General features: G+C 41.0%; 1 long non-coding RNA gene across 1 annotated transcript in view; it reads right to left on the reverse strand.

The window, feature by feature from the left end:
* LOC115100432 overlaps nucleotides 1-15,285 on the reverse strand; it is an 85,872-nt gene extending 70,587 nt beyond the window's left edge. The window contains exon 1 of the long non-coding RNA XR_003859060.1: nucleotides 15,123-15,285. This is a non-coding gene — a long non-coding RNA (uncharacterized LOC115100432). The remainder of the gene's footprint in view (nucleotides 1-15,122) is intronic.
* Between the last annotated feature and the right edge of the window lie 539 nt (nucleotides 15,286-15,824).

The raw sequence follows: 15,824 nt of genomic DNA on the forward strand, positions 1-15,824 counted from the left end.
AAGGTAAGACCTTCTTGCACAGCAGGATAATTTTAGTGCATATAAGAAGAGCTTTATGTGCACGTTAAAGTTTTTTGCATAGGCTCTTAAATCTAGCCTACTTGAAACTGTACTTTCATAATTAGGGTGAGTAATCACATACCTCCATGCTTCATATTTTTATCTAATCTAATTTTAGGGCTTTTGTACCTGAAAAGTGATTTACAGTATCTATTGCTGATTTATGGAAGGTTCTATGGAATACTAAAATGGCTTGAATTTCAAAATAGTTAATCCTCGCGCCATCTGCCTACATTTACAAGTATCGAACTATATAAATAGTGTCCAAGTTTTAAAAAATATATAAACGATAGAGATGTGACTCGGAACCGGAATCGGTTCGGATTCTGGTTCCGATTCACATCGTGTTTTTTTTTTTTCGTCCGGGGGGGGGGGGGGGGGGGGGGGGGGTGACGTCAGCCCACGCCAACTCTGCACAGCCGAAGAGGCTGCATTTCCCGACCCTCCCCGTCATTTGTGGCATGTGCAGCACCAGGGTTATCGGCGGCGTCCACACATGGCGAGGCACCGCGTTTTAGTACTAAAATGGGGATTTCTAGCTTTCTTGTCAGACACACTGTCTCTTTCAGGACTAGCTCTTTCCCATTGACAGTCAATCTGATCCCTTTATCTATTCGCTAGTTTTCTACTTGGTTCAAATAAGTGGCCCAGTAATTTATCAAAAGATTGGAAGAGGAAGCATTAGTGTCATCCTTAGAAATTGTAAATGCCATTAAGCCATTAGTTGAATAAAGCAAAAAGCCCCAGGTACAGTTGTAATTAAAAATAATTTATTTCAGTGATGCTGGCATAAAGAGGTCTCGACAAATATGCTGCAGTATTTGTAGCAGCAGAAATCCTTCTCTAGTGTCTATTTTTGTTCTGCATTGTTTGTATCTCATAGTGACCTTGACAAACAACCCTTAGGCCAATGACTTGATATATAGATAGCATACAAGCTTTGTTTTATATTGAAAAAGTACAATAAAGGCTACTTTATAATAGTAAACTGTTGAGCTTTCATATACCTAATAATTCCAGTATATTACAGTGTTGATGGATGATTATTTTCAAGTGCTATAGACAATATATTCTAATCCAGGCTTTTAGGATCATGTGCAATATATTTGTACCTTTTACACTCTACAGCATATAAGCAATTTACAGTATAATTATACACGGTAGCATTCACTTTATACTGAAAAGATCCTTCTATGAAACATGAAAGTATTCAACAATTGCAAAGCTTCAGTTACCTACTATAACAGTGAGAAAAGTCATTTGGGAATGAATAGGCTTAGTAGAATAATGAAAATTAATAGCAAATGTTACGTCTACAGATGAAAATTGATTGAATGAACTAATAGAATACCACCTATAATTTCAGTCTAGTTATTGATCCTCTTTCAGAATTCATTTATTCTGTTTCTAAAATGAGTATGCTTCATTATTCAAAATTTCCTTGCAATTTTTACCGAACTGAAAGTGTTGTCAAATGAAACCTTCTCCCTTACATACATAGTTCCTTGCATCTAAAACTAGAGGACAAAAACGCCATGTGCTGGATTTTGCTTGCTTGCAAAGTAATGTTCACCATCATTTGCTTATAATTACAGCTTTGATTAAATTACATCATTTTATTGAAGTCTTGTTAAAATAGGAATGAAATATTACAGTATATATTTTTCTTATTTATAACTTCTCCCCCCCAGAGTTTAATTGTGCATTGAGTAAAAAAGAACTTTCTCCGATTAGTTTTAAATGTGCCACACACTAACTTCATGGAGTGCCTCCTAGTCTTTCTATTATCCGAAAGAGTAAATAACCGATTCACATCTACCCGTTCTAGACCTCTCTTGATTTTAAACACCTCTATCATACCCCCCCTCAGCTGTCTCTTCTCCAAGCTGAAAAGTCCTAACCTCTTTTGTCTTTCCTCATAGGGGAGCTGTTCCATTCCCCTTATCATTTTGGTAGCCCTTCTCTGTACCTTTTCCATTACAATTATATCTTTTTTGAGATTCAGCGACCAGAATTGTAAACAGTATTCAAGGTGCGGTCTCACCATGGAGCGATACAGAGGCATTATGACATTTTCCGTTTTATTCCCTTTCTAATAATTCCCAACATTTCCAGGCATCCACCACTCTCTCTGTGAAGAAATATTTCCGGACATTGGTGTTGAGTCGTCCTCCCTGGAGTTTCATCTCATGGCCCCTAGTTCTACTGATTTCCTTCCTACAGAAAAGGTTTGTTGTTGATCATGCATCATTAAAACCTTTCAAGTATCTGAAGGTCTGTATCATATCTCCTCTGCTCCTTCTCTCCTCCAGTGTATACATATTTAGGTCCTTCAAACTCTCCTCATAAGTCATTTGATGGAGACCTCCCACCATCCTGCCCCTCTCTGGACCACCTTCAACCTGTCTCTGTCTCTTTTGAGATACGGTCTCCAAAATATGTGGCCTTGTATGGGTTGAAGACAGGTGTATATTGAGTATAGCATAAATGGTTTGAGGCTTTCTGGAAGATTGAGAGTGAAGGATTTGCAGTGAATTTGCAATTTATATTTTTTCTATATTAACTGAGGATACTTCTAATAAACAATATTTTCATTTGGAGCACAATCCTTGAGGTGGACAGTGGCTTTGTGAAAGTGCATGTGTGTGTGTCCTGTGCCCAGTTTGGCCCTGCAGAATATCTGCCTCCCAAGCCATGACCTAGTGAGGTTTTTTCTCACTTTGGGTGAACTACCCTAGGTTCCCTGAAGCTGAGAAGGTGACCCTCTAATGAAGGGGGGCAGGGGGTTTACATATATAATAAGTAGGCTTTGGAGTATCAGGGTAGGCAGGGGGTTGAACACACCAGAAAATAAGTGCTACTTTTGTGGTGGTGGGGGAGCACTGAGGCTGTGATTCTTCAAAGGATGAGGTAATCAGGGAGGGGGAGGGGGAGGGGAGAGAGACTTGATAGCTGTGATTTCTCCTTTGATGGAGGAGAGTTTGCTGATCTGGAAGCCCGGTCGTATTCCGAGGTAGATTTCCCTGCACTAACAAGCCCCTTTACCTTGAGCAAGTTAATGCCAGGAAACTTCATAGGCAAAACACAGCCTATGTTATCCATGGCCTCACTGTCTTGAATGCAGCTCTGATAATTCTGCTGTAGTCTCAGTATCATTAGTTTTGTACATTGGGATATAAAGGCCAATATAATACTGATATTAAATGAGCAGAAAATTTGCATTACCATGCTGGTTTTAATGCCAGTTCATTTCTTAGACCTCCCCCCCCCCCCCTACATTATTTGTTAAAAATTATACCTCACTATTCCATGAGATTATTGAGTTATATAAATGACTGACTAAACGGAGATAGCTGACCCATGGCACTTTTTCTGATTCTGCAAAAATTACATTCAGGCTGACTTGGGGAATTTTTAACCGTAACCCTGACTCCCCCATGGATTTGTTCCTGTGCATAACATTTTGCATACCTGACCTGAACATTTTGGATAATTAGCTGATGAAGTGGACTCTGCCCTCAAAAGCTCACGCCTCAAATTGGTTAGTCTATAAGGTGCCACCTGCCTCATGTCATTTTTGCTATGCCAGACTAACACGTCTATCCCTCTGAAAATCTAGCTCCTTAGTAATTAACTTGAAATTTTTCTCCATTTATGTAGTCTACCAAATTCACTTAGGAACAGTTTTAAACTAAGGAGTTAAACACTGTCAATACTGTTTTATCAAAGGAACAAATTGTAGGCATTATTTGGTTGAAACTAGGACTGTTCATTAATTTAAAATATTTTTTTTTCATTATAGCATAAAAAGGAGTGAATTTTGAAAGGAATTTCATGTGTAAAAATAGCATAAACATGCATAAATAGCATGTAAGCATGCATATGCTATTTTATAACCTTTGAGAGTACTCATGTATTTTACTGAGGAGAAAAGGGGCAATCTAGGGACATTCCCAGAGTGAGATTCAGAAATACACTGTTGCGGGCCCTGGAGTCAGGGAAACCCACTTGGGGAGTGGTGCGGGATTGCAGAGCAGGATTCAGGACAAGACAAGGGCTGATCTTCTGCCTAGCCAGCTCCCTCCCCTGAAGGTTGAGCCCTTGGGTCCTAGGGGCCAGTAGGTCTCTGCAGTGGCAGTACACCATAGTGATGAGTCCACACAGACAGGAACACGACTAGGCACATCAAAGCTGGAAAAACAAGGCTTGGACAAGGGAGGCTTGGCCGAAAGCAGCGGACCATAGAGCATTTAAGAGGATACTAAAGACCTGGCTTTTCAGAGATGCATTTAAAGAGTAGCATTGCGTCAGATTGAGAAAGGAGTACGTGATATGAACATGAAAGGCCTGTATATAGATGAACAAAAAGTTGAGTCTATATCAGTATCTGATAATTAATGTCAACCTGTTTATTTTTAATGTGTATTACTGGATGTTTATTTTTATATTGTAATTGTAATAATGTTTTTATTATTTGTGTTATCTTTGATTTTTGGGTAAAGTATGTGAGGAATGTAAACTATTTAGATTTTTGATAATCAGCACAGAAATCAAATCAAATAAATAAAACAAGGCAGACTGGAGACAAGGCTTGGACAAGACAGGCAGGACGCTAAGCAGGACCTGGAACTAGACAAGACACAGGTAGGACAAAGCAAAGATAAGATGCTGGCATAGGTAGGACTGGACAGGAGGATACTGAATAGAAAGGACAGGACCAAAAAGGCAGGCTAGGGCAGGAGTTAGACAAGGCAGACAAGGGAAAATGCAAACAAAGAACACAGAAGCTCAAAGGCAGCAAGGCTTAAAACAGGCAGAATAGGCTTGAAGGCCTCAAGGCAGGATGCAAGAGAGAATAGGCCAAACACCCTCAAGACAGGAAATAAGGCAAAGTAGGCCCAAGGGCTTCAAGGGAAAGCAAGGCAGAAGGCCTGTAGGCCACAAGGCAAGGCAAGAACAAGGGTCAGGTCACAGAGCCAAAACTGACACCATGAGAAGACAAGGAGCTTCTGGCAAGGCAGGGTTACATAGGACTGGGACTTGGGCATGGCAAGGGCAGTGAGGAGTAGCTTGTCAAGACTAGTGACTAAGCATATTGAGGGCCTCTGCTAGTGGGAAAGCATCATGAAGGTAGGATAAGGCTGCATAGCAGGTGAAATTCTAATATATGTACAGTAAGTGCAATTTTGAAAGCATTATACATGTATATATTAACAAATGTATTCATACATTTTTACATTTGCAAATTGGATCAGTTCAGTCCATCCAGTTAGACCTGGACCCCATGGTTTTCATGGATATTGGAGGGGTCTAGGGAGACCCCAGCTGGACTCGGCTAAGCCCATCCAGATGGATTAGGGCTTCACAGGTTTCTTGAGGGGTGGGGGTTGGAGGGCCCCATGGAGTTCAGCTCAGTCTTTTCCTTATTTTATTTTATTTTTCTGTTTATTTTGGTTCAGCAAACAACGAAATAAAAATAAACATTAAAGAAACCAAAAAATGAAAAAGAAAAAAACCCTAAAACATAAAAAACAAACAAACAAAGTTTTTTGGTGCAAATACTTAAAACATGACTTTAAGTTTGTTTATGTATTAATTGGTAATTTGTCTTTATGATTTTGTATGTTATTCGTAAACTACGTTTACTGCTGTTACTGATCATATGGTATATAAATCTGTTAATTAGATACATTTTAAAAAAAGTAAAAGAAGCCTGGTGAAAATCCGTACTTGAAATAGTAAAAGTGAGCAAGTCAAAATTTTTATGAGACACAAGTTATTGCAATATTAAATATCAGTTCTAAACAAATAGTACAAATAACTTAGGCAAGAAAATATAACTCCAGTCCAACTTAACATGTTGTCCAAAATGTTGAAATGCCCTGAAATTATGCAGAATGTCTTAGAATTTCTTCAGTGAAGGCCAGTAGAATTCTCTTAACAGCTCTACTTTGGGATTACTAGACATAGAAAAGATAATTGCAGGCAATCTGGCTGAAGAGCGGCTCCAAATGATGCAGGTCTAATGGCCCTCTGATTAGCAATCTTTGCATCTTCTAAAAACAGTAACAGAAAATGCATTGTCACTATATACACAAAGAACTGTTGGCAGCATAAAATGCCATCTCCTAGCTTCTTTATTCATGGTCATTTTTTGCAGAGCCAGTCCTATTGGTTGTCATATGTGGTACCATTAGCCTGGTGGCTGGGAGTTAAGAATATCTGGATTAAGGGAATAAATTATTTAGCTTCAGTCAGGATATTACACAATGGTCATAGTGATGAACGAAGTTTTGAGTATCGATTTCTATTCTCTGCCAATTAGTTTACATTGACAGTCCCCCACCACTTTCAGTGGGATGCAGTTCCTAGCATACATCATCTTTCAGCCTCATTAACTAACTCATTTTAACCATTGTTTTACTATAGGAAACTCTCCAACTCTCTTTTGCCATGTATGTTTGTCTTGATTAGATCGTAAACTCTATTCAGCAGGGATTCTCTCGTATGTGTTCCCTTGTGCAGTATTGCATACGTCGAGTAGCACTGTAGAAATATTAAGAAGGAGTAATAGTTTTTGGAGAAATACTCCTTGCATTATTCCTGAGTTTATTTCCTTTCCTTGCTCTTAGCATTTAAAAAAAAAAAATTGTTCCAGTACTTGAAAGTCTAATGTTCAGCAACAATAGAGAAAGGTTTTATATGAGTCTATGCAATATAAATGTCAGACTTGGCACTACTCTGCTCCATATATCTTTTCATCTCAACTCATTTTAATCTTTAAGGGTTTGATTTTCAAGGTGGCTTACTCATATGAAGCCTTGATTTATGCACACATAGGCAGTGCTTTGAAAATAAGGCAGGAGTACGTGAAACACAATTTCTGGTGTACTTTTACCCACATTCGAGGTAGGCATTCCCGGGGGGAGGAGGGGTGAGGGCAGAGAAAGCATATACACAATTTACCCACAGGGAGGAGAACTTTCAAACAAATGCGCGCACCACCATATACGTACACGTTTGGCCTCGAGCAGATCTATGTGAATATTGTATAACCTTCGCATATCATATACTCATGTTTTAGAAAATCTGTGTATCTCTGTTCCAGGGCGTACACGTGTATGCAAGCTTACACGCAAACACATGCAATGCATCGAAACCGAGTATATGAATGCATTGAGCGTGTGTACTTTTCCTATTTTAAAAATATGCGCACAAAAGTAAAGAAGAACTTGCTTGCATAAGTTGATTTGTGCATGTAAGTGGGCCAATTTTAAAACATGCATTAACAAGTTTAGTAGTTAGTCCACCAGTTCTCCCAGACCTTCTCCAGGTCATCAAAACCTTCAAGGTTCTTCAGCCTGAATTCCCCCCAGTTAAGCCACACCTCCCACTGAATCAGTACTACACAATAAACACGTTTAATATCACTTACGCCAGATACTTGCTTATTTTTACACCTGCTAATTAATTGGGTCATTTATCAAAGGCTTATTGCATGTGATATGGCTGTAGCGCGTGCGATACGCCTCTGTTGCTTGCGAAAAGGGCCTTTTCGCATGTGATAGAATGCAAATTAGGGGGAGGGGAGGAAGCAGGGTGGGGAGGGGAGGAGTCAGGGTGGGGAGGGGTGGAGTCGGCAGTGTCTTCGCTGCCGGTGATAATGTTACTAACATTATCGTCAGCAGTAGCGCACCGAATAGCGCCACCTTTCACGGTGGCACTATTCGGTGCGAAAGCCGGCAGCCAGCGCACTGCCGTGGTGCGAAGGCTGTGTGCTTTCGCAGGCCCCCCCCCCGCCCCCCGTTTTCGCAGGATTCATCATTCTGCAAGGAATGATGAATCCAGGCCTAAGTTGGCAAATGTGAGTGCATGTCTTTTAAAATAGCAACTTATACTCATAAGTGTTGGCCCTGCCGTGGAACGTCCCTACCCTGCCCCTTTTTTTATACTTGTATATCTGCGCACAAAAGCAAAAATAAGCACATATTTTTTACTTTTATAAAATGCAGATTACGCAAGAAGTTGCTGCTTATATGCTTAAAAGTGAATTTTAAAAGCCTGGCGCATGCCAAATCCAGGCGATATGTGCACAGGTTGGGCTGGCGCCTGCCAAGAGGATTTTAAAACTGCCTGGATACGTGCGTGCTTGCCGCTGCGTGTACAAATGAAAAGTTCATAAAGGGGGGGGGGGGGCATGAGCTTTTAACTTGGCATTGGATTTTAACTTGAATTGATGCGTCAATCCTGGCGGACACAGGCACACGTCGGGGTCCCCTGCTGCATAACTTTACTTCTGCTATGGATTACTTGTTGTAAACAAAAACTTCTAGGCAGATCAGCGAGGTTAACGGGGAGAAAAGAGGCTATTAAACTTGGGGAGTTTAGAAGTTCTCTGGGCAAACTGAGAATGACTGGGAAAACTGGCAATGGTGTTGGCGGGTGTGTCTTCTAAAATATCCCCACTTACACGGTAGAAGCGGCATTTGAGCACATAGGCACACGTCCACTTAAAATTGTGCGTACATGCGCGCACGGTCAGGCTATATTATAACATGCACAGATAAACATGCCCGTGAGCTGGTTTAAAAGTTACCGTCATATATTGTAACTTTTAGCGTAACATTTTGAAAATTCACCCAGTGGGGGTCATTTTCGAAAGGATTTACAAGTGTAAAAGTAGCACATATCATAGCAATTCCAAAAGCCCATTTACAAATTACAAAAGCCCATTTACATGCACTTATGTGCATAAAATCTATTGGCAATTCAATAGCACTTATTGTAGCAATTTTCAAAAGCCCAGCTATGTGCGTAAAATGCATTTATGCACATATATCCCAGTTTAAAGCATGTAAATCCTTTTTAAAATAACCCCAATTCTTTTGATTTTTGAAATTATGCTCATATATCTATTAGGGATGTGAATCGGGTCCGGAATCATATCAGGAATCGGAATCGTAGGATCGGGATCGGAGTTGTAGCCATTTTTTTTATTGGCTGCGACAGATCCCGATCCCGATAAACTCACCCCAACCCCTAAAATCAAATTCTATAGAATTCCCCCACCCTCCCGAGCCCCCCAAAATGTTATTTAAGTACCTGGTGGTCCAGTGGCTCTCCCGACCCCCCCAAAACTTTTTAAAGTACCTGGTGGTCTAGCGGGGATCCCGGGAGCGATCTCCCGCTCTCGGGCCATCGGCTGCCAGTAAACAAAATGGTGCCGATGGCCCTTTACCCTTACCATGTGACAGGGGCTACCAGTGCCATTGCCTGGCCCCTGTCACATGTTAGGAGCAATGGATGGCCCGCGCCATGTTTAGATGGTGCCGGCCGTCCATAGCTCCTACCATGTGACAGGGGCCGTCGGAGTGAGGACGCTCACTCCAAGAAGTGGTTTGGGCAACGTTCTCTCTACCTAGCTTGATGGACACTCTACCTGGCCAACAACATGCTAGGTGGAGAGAACGTTGGCCAAATCTCCACTTGGAGTGAGCGTCCTCACTCCGACGGCCAGCAAATCTGCACTAGAGACCACTGTTCTGTCCGTAGGTCTCATGTAGAATGCGAAAGTGGCCCCCAACCCCCGACGCTCATACCTAATCCCACCCCGACGAGTTAGTAGGTTAGCCCGTCCCATAGGGATCTGAAATACCTATGTAGGGCATAGGCACTATAGTAAGTCTCTCTCGCTCTACATCCTCGCTCTATCTGCATCTCTCTATCTCTTCTCTAGATGCTATCTCTCCTCTCTCTCTCTCTCTCTCTCTCTCTCTCTCTCTCTCTCTCTCTCTCGAAACAGGCTGTCTGGAGGTATCGTGGATGGCGATACTCCTTTTCTGGCCCGTAACGCAGTCCATAACGCGAGGTTGGAGTTGTAGTTAGCAGCCACGCTAACACTGCGGCTGTTTTGCCGCACACGATACACAGGTTCCCGCTTTACATATGCTCCGCCCCCTGAATACCAAATGACTAATTTGCATTTGCGTTAACAGCTGTTAACGCGATTTGCGAATTTATCGCATGCGGTAAAGTGCTTGGAAAATGAGGCCCTTAGCTGGATAAATCGGAATGTATCCGGATGAGTAGAGAATAACTATTAGACTCATGTATTTTTATGTCTAACTTTAAAAATATACGCAGGGAGATTTTGTCTGCTTAATTTACATGCATTTCCCCTCCATAAGTCGGTTTTATGCCTGTAAGTCGGGCGATTTTCTAACATGCGCACAGTAATGAAATTACCAGTTTTACCAAGTAGTCTACCAGTTGCCCAGTCCATCTGCAGCTCATCATAATGCTCTTGGCTCTTCAGCCTCCCATTTCACTCAGACCCCCCTCCACCCAATCAGTATTTCACTTTTAAGATGTTTAATGCAATTTACTCCACATATAGAGCAAGAACAAGCTGTCAATTCTACATTGCTTAAATTGCTTACATAAATGTTGGCCCCAGAATGCCCCTGGGCCACCCCTTTTTTTACCAGGCATATTTACCCTTACTTACATGAGTATTTTGCGGCTTATAAAATAGCATATACCTGAGTATATGTTATTTACCCACATATATGTTGATATTTACACGCACAACTTTTGAAAATTCACATTTTAGTGTGCTCACTAATACTATTACTATTTATCATTTCTAAAGTGCTACTAGGCATAAGCAACACTGTACAGAGCTAGACGTAAGCACCCCTGCTCCATAGAGCTTACAGTTTAGTCAATATCCTCACTGGGATCCCTACCAAGGTGTGGCCTTCTAGAAGGGTCATAAAGGAGGAGGAGAGAAAAGCACGTCTGTTAAAGCATGCCTATGTGATGCTACTAGTTTTACCCCGCGGTGATTCTTTTGTGCATCTTTTCTGAGAAATTGATTTTGTTTTGGAAGGAAGTTCCCATCCCCCCCTTCCTCCCCAGCCGGAGTAAGAGAGGAGCTCTTTGTTCAGCTGAGATTTCTATAATCCAGGGCATCTCATTACTCAACCAGCAGAGTCTGGGAGGAAAGAGAAGAGAATCTGAGTCTCTTACCGGGCGCTCGTCATCAACTTCTTACGGTGAAGGTGACCACCCGGTACCAGAGGAAAGAGGACAGATAAAAGTGGAAAATACCAGGATGAGCTGTGAATCCCAGGCATTTATAGGTGAGTTCGTAAGTAAAAGGCATTCCCATAGTCCAAGTTACCAAGGAAATCTTCATAGTTCATACATAAGGAAGGGATCCTAAGGGTGAACCAAAGGATCACAATTTTACCTGCATATAGAGTCACAGGTTTACAGATTTCAGTACCTAGATGAAGCATCCTTGACGGAGCACTGGGGAAGAGAGATGACAGACGATGTTTAACTCTGGTATTTAAAGTATACCCGGTGTCTTATTGAGGAGTCCTTTAGCACAGGGGCTATATAAAGACAAACATACATGAGAAAGAAGAGTCTGTAGGAAGTGTATTTATTGTCTATTTCATAGTACCTGCAGCCGCTTCTCTTCCTCCCGCTCTACTCATCTCTCTCACCAGTGGTCATCCCTTCTCCTTTCTATCAATTCTGTTTTCTTTCCTCTCTTATTCCTTCCCCTGGATGCTTCTTACCTTTTCTGGGGAAACTTGCATGAACTTTGAATGATCTATGTTTTTGTAGATCTATATAATGTACTGTAGCAAGAGAATTCAACGTATTCAATCATTTTGAGGCCTATTACTCAAACAATTTAGCAAAGCATCTCTCAGTAACACATATTCCCATGGCACTATGTAGTCTTGTTACAGAGATTTATCTTCCTGCTAATTTCTCAGAAGCGTAAATATTCTGACAGTTAATAAAGAGAGCACCTTTTCAAAACAAAGGTAGTTACACAGTACTTGAATTAAAAGTCTCTAATGGTGATTTTAGCTAACCCTAAATAACAATAGAGAACAGCTGGCAATTGTCTAGACTAGACATGTATGAGATTAGCAGCTATAGAAATCATCAAGTAGAGAACATAATTTTGAAAATAAATTTTATTTGGGACCTAAATTGCCTTTCTGAACAATACTTTATGGGCTGTCAAATAATTCTCACTTAGCATGGAACTACTGTATCTTAAAATACAATTTTAGATACCAAAGTTGCAACTGAAAAGCTGCCTCTGCGTGTGCCGAGCCTATCTTGCACAGGCTCGGCGGCGCGCACAAGCCCCGGGACGTGCGTATGTCTCGGGGCTTCGAAAAAGGGGCGGGAAGGGGGCGGGTCCGGGGGTGTGGTGATGGTCCGGGGGAGGGTCCGGGGGCCAGGGGGCGGTCCGGGGGCGGGTCTGGGGCATGGTGGTGGTCCAGGGGCGGGTCCAGGGGTGGTCCCGAGGCCTCCTTCATGCGGCCATGCCGGAGGTTCGCACGCCGGCAGCTGGCCGGCGTGCGCAAGATACGCTTGCTTCAGGCAGGCATAAGAAATAAAATAAGGTAGGAGGGGGGGATTTAGGTAGGGCTGGGGGGTGGGTTAGGTAGGGGAAGGGAGGGGAAGGTGGGGGGGACCAAAAAAAAGTTCCCTCTAAGGCCGCTCCGATGTTATAAAATCAGGCATAGATTTGTTCATGCCAGGTTGCGCGAACAAATCTACTCCTGCACATAAGTTTTAAAATCTGCCCCACTGTGAAGACTGAATTTTCAAATCTATGTGGATTCCTTTCCATGAAAAATGTACCAATGCAAAAAGTAAGTGCAAATGTATATGGATACTTTAAATCCACAGCTAGCTTTAAAGCAGAAGTATGTGTGCACTTTCACTTTAAAAATTAGTGCAAAGCTAGAAGCTAAAAAGTTCCTATGGATTCTGTTCAAAGTATCCGTATACATTTGCACTTACTTTTTGCATTGGTGCATTTTTCATGGAAAATAATCCACATAGATTTGAAAATTCAGTCTTCACTGAGTGGGTAACTTTCAAAAGTATTTGCACACATAAAAGTAGCATATATCATAGCAAATTTCAAAAGCAACTTGTGCTTCTCTAAACCTCAATCTCCCTTGGTGAAGGTTTGCAGTAAAACTGAAAAAGGATTTGGGAAATAACGCATTCTTGATCATTGAAAGACAATATAAGAGTTATAGTATGTTTTCAACATTTTTTTCAATTGATGTTTGACTTATACGAACACAGCTTTTACATAAATGTGTAAATGAATGATTATATTGCATTTGCATTAACATGATCAAAAAGAAATGGCAGAAGAAGAGGCTGATTTGTCATTTTCCCCATCTCTGCCCCTAATACAGCCTTTCCCAGGTTGCATCTGTTGTTCCTGCTACTACAGGATTTTGCTGCTCAGGGCTCTGACAATAATTATGTCCCAGGGCTATGACTGTCAGATCAGTTGTGCAACTTTCTGTCCTAGGTAGACAGAATATGAACACTTTCAAAGGACAACATTTGAGGAAAAACAAAGCTTGCAAGACACAGATGATAAGGCCATCCTATAACTCTGTGGGAAATAGAAGGAAAGACTTAGTAAGTACGGTCTTAAAGTATGCCTGCTCGTATACTGTGTTTTCAATTTGAATCCAGAAGTCATGTTTGAAATCTCTGCAAACTTATTACAGCAGTTTAAATCAAAGAGCATTGTTGTTATTAGTATATAAATGAGCTACCTAAGTTCTTATACTGTGCAAAGCCCTACTGTTCAGTCTATTTCGTATTTTAGTTAATATACTTCAATCCAGTATTTCTTTAAATGAGCTGTTAATTAATTTGATGAATGAGCTGCGTGTAATGCTATTTAACTATTAAAAATACACATGGGTAGATCTTTTGTATCCTGCAAATCCCAGTGATTTGCTATTTCTTTTTAACCACTAACACGCTATGAGCACTGTTCTTCCCGAGTCTTATTGCATATTTCAGGAAAATCTCACTTTTTTTGAAACTACAACATCATAATGTTAAGTTTTGAATACATATATTAGGTGTAGATATTCATAAAGCTTTAAAAAATGATCATCAGTAATCTTTATCAGGAAAGGAGATAAAGAAAAGGAAATCATCGATATCTGTAACTCAATTAAATGACATGGCTTACATGGAAACAAAGCAAGTAGCTGATCACATGATATGCTGGAGGGGGAACCCAGGGTCTCTTGGGAATAGGTTTGTCAACTGAGTCCATATTTTCAGGACAGCAAAACTACGTGTTCACGTATACAGAGGTGTAAAGCCAGGATTGCATCAAACTGTCCTGAAAAAAAATGGAGCCAGTTGACCACCCTGCCCTGAAGTCCTTTGTTGAATTATTTCTTTCTTTCTATATTTGAAGCTTTTTTATACCGACGATCGAAGAACATCACATCGGTTTACATGAATTATTGTTGAAGACAGATTATCTCACAGAAAGAGCAGAGTTGGTGAGACTCCCCTTGATAAGAAATTCTTTGCACATCACTAAATGAAACAGAAAAATAGGAAGAAGAGGAAATTTTGTTTTTAACTTCTGAAATAATTGTGGTGGAATTTTTAGATTCTGTGCATTAAATTGCATCACGATCATTTTTGCAAAACAGCAAAGTATTTTTTGCATGAATAGTTAGTATCTAATGAAATGGAACAATGCAGGCATGCTTTTCAATTATGAATGTGCAGACCCTCTTCTAGTTGCATCTATGAAGACGGGAGGCACACTCACTATCAGGGCTTAATCCATACCCAGTCACACTGAACCCTTGTGTGGATTATTTGTAAAGGGGTGGAGTGGGAGGGAGGGAAGAATAGACTTCCAGGACCCAAAGTATAGTGTAAATGTCTTTTCTGTGGTGTAAGCTCAAACTCTGTCTCTAAATTCCCAGTGCCAAGAAACAGGCTGGACACATATATGATATTCCAAAAATAAAGGTTTACTGTTCTGCTTGTTCAATGAAAATTAATTGGCAGCAAGAACATTTGCCCCTTGTCATATCTACTATAACAACAATAAATCAAATCGAAGAGGATCTGTGTCTGTGGACCCTTAATTTTTTTTCCAGTTCTCCTGTCTTCCTTGCCTGCTTTTACTGTAAAGGGTTTCCTATCCCTTAAGGATCTCCCTTGCACAATACCTGGGATCCATTGCTTGATCATTCCTTCTCCAAAACTCTGGCTGAAACTGGCTGAAACTGGTGTGGGTGTCTGTTTCTTCCTCTCTCCTCCCGGCTCTGGATTCCAGTTAGGATCCAATCTGTTTCTGAGGTGGCACAGGGATCTTTCGGTCTCAAAGATCCAAAAATACTGCAAACAGAGAAAAATCCATATTCTTCTTCATTCTTCTCTCTTAAGGGTGGATTGTATAGAAATGCATCCTAAGAAGCCTGAACTACCCAGAAACTGAGCTTTCTCCAACTGATGGACAAGGGCTGGAATCTGTGGTTATTGGGCCTGTCTCTTTCCCTGTATAGTACTGGCAAAGGATCCTACCCCCACCTTTGTGAACCAGAGGGGAATTTCAGTTCATTATAAGACCTTCAAAATCAGAGGCAGGAGCAGAACAGAATGAGAACCTATTGGATGTGATAAGGACATTTGAGCTACAAATACTTAATGTCCCCATTAAGAACCATGATATCAGCCTGGGGTTGAGCAGATGAGGCTTTATTCAGATGCATGAATATAACTATTAGAATAACTCAGCTGTGTTAGCAATAAACTAGATATTGGTAAAGGGTCAAGAGAAATATAGGAATAACTTGCAGTTTGTGTGAAGTCTGCAGCCATCCTCTGGATGGCAGAGATAGACTCAATAATTCTGAAAGGCTTATAGCAAT

Source organism: Rhinatrema bivittatum, chromosome 10, assembly GCF_901001135.1.
Source record: "Rhinatrema bivittatum chromosome 10, aRhiBiv1.1, whole genome shotgun sequence".
Lineage (NCBI taxonomy): Eukaryota > Metazoa > Chordata > Amphibia > Gymnophiona > Rhinatrematidae > Rhinatrema > Rhinatrema bivittatum.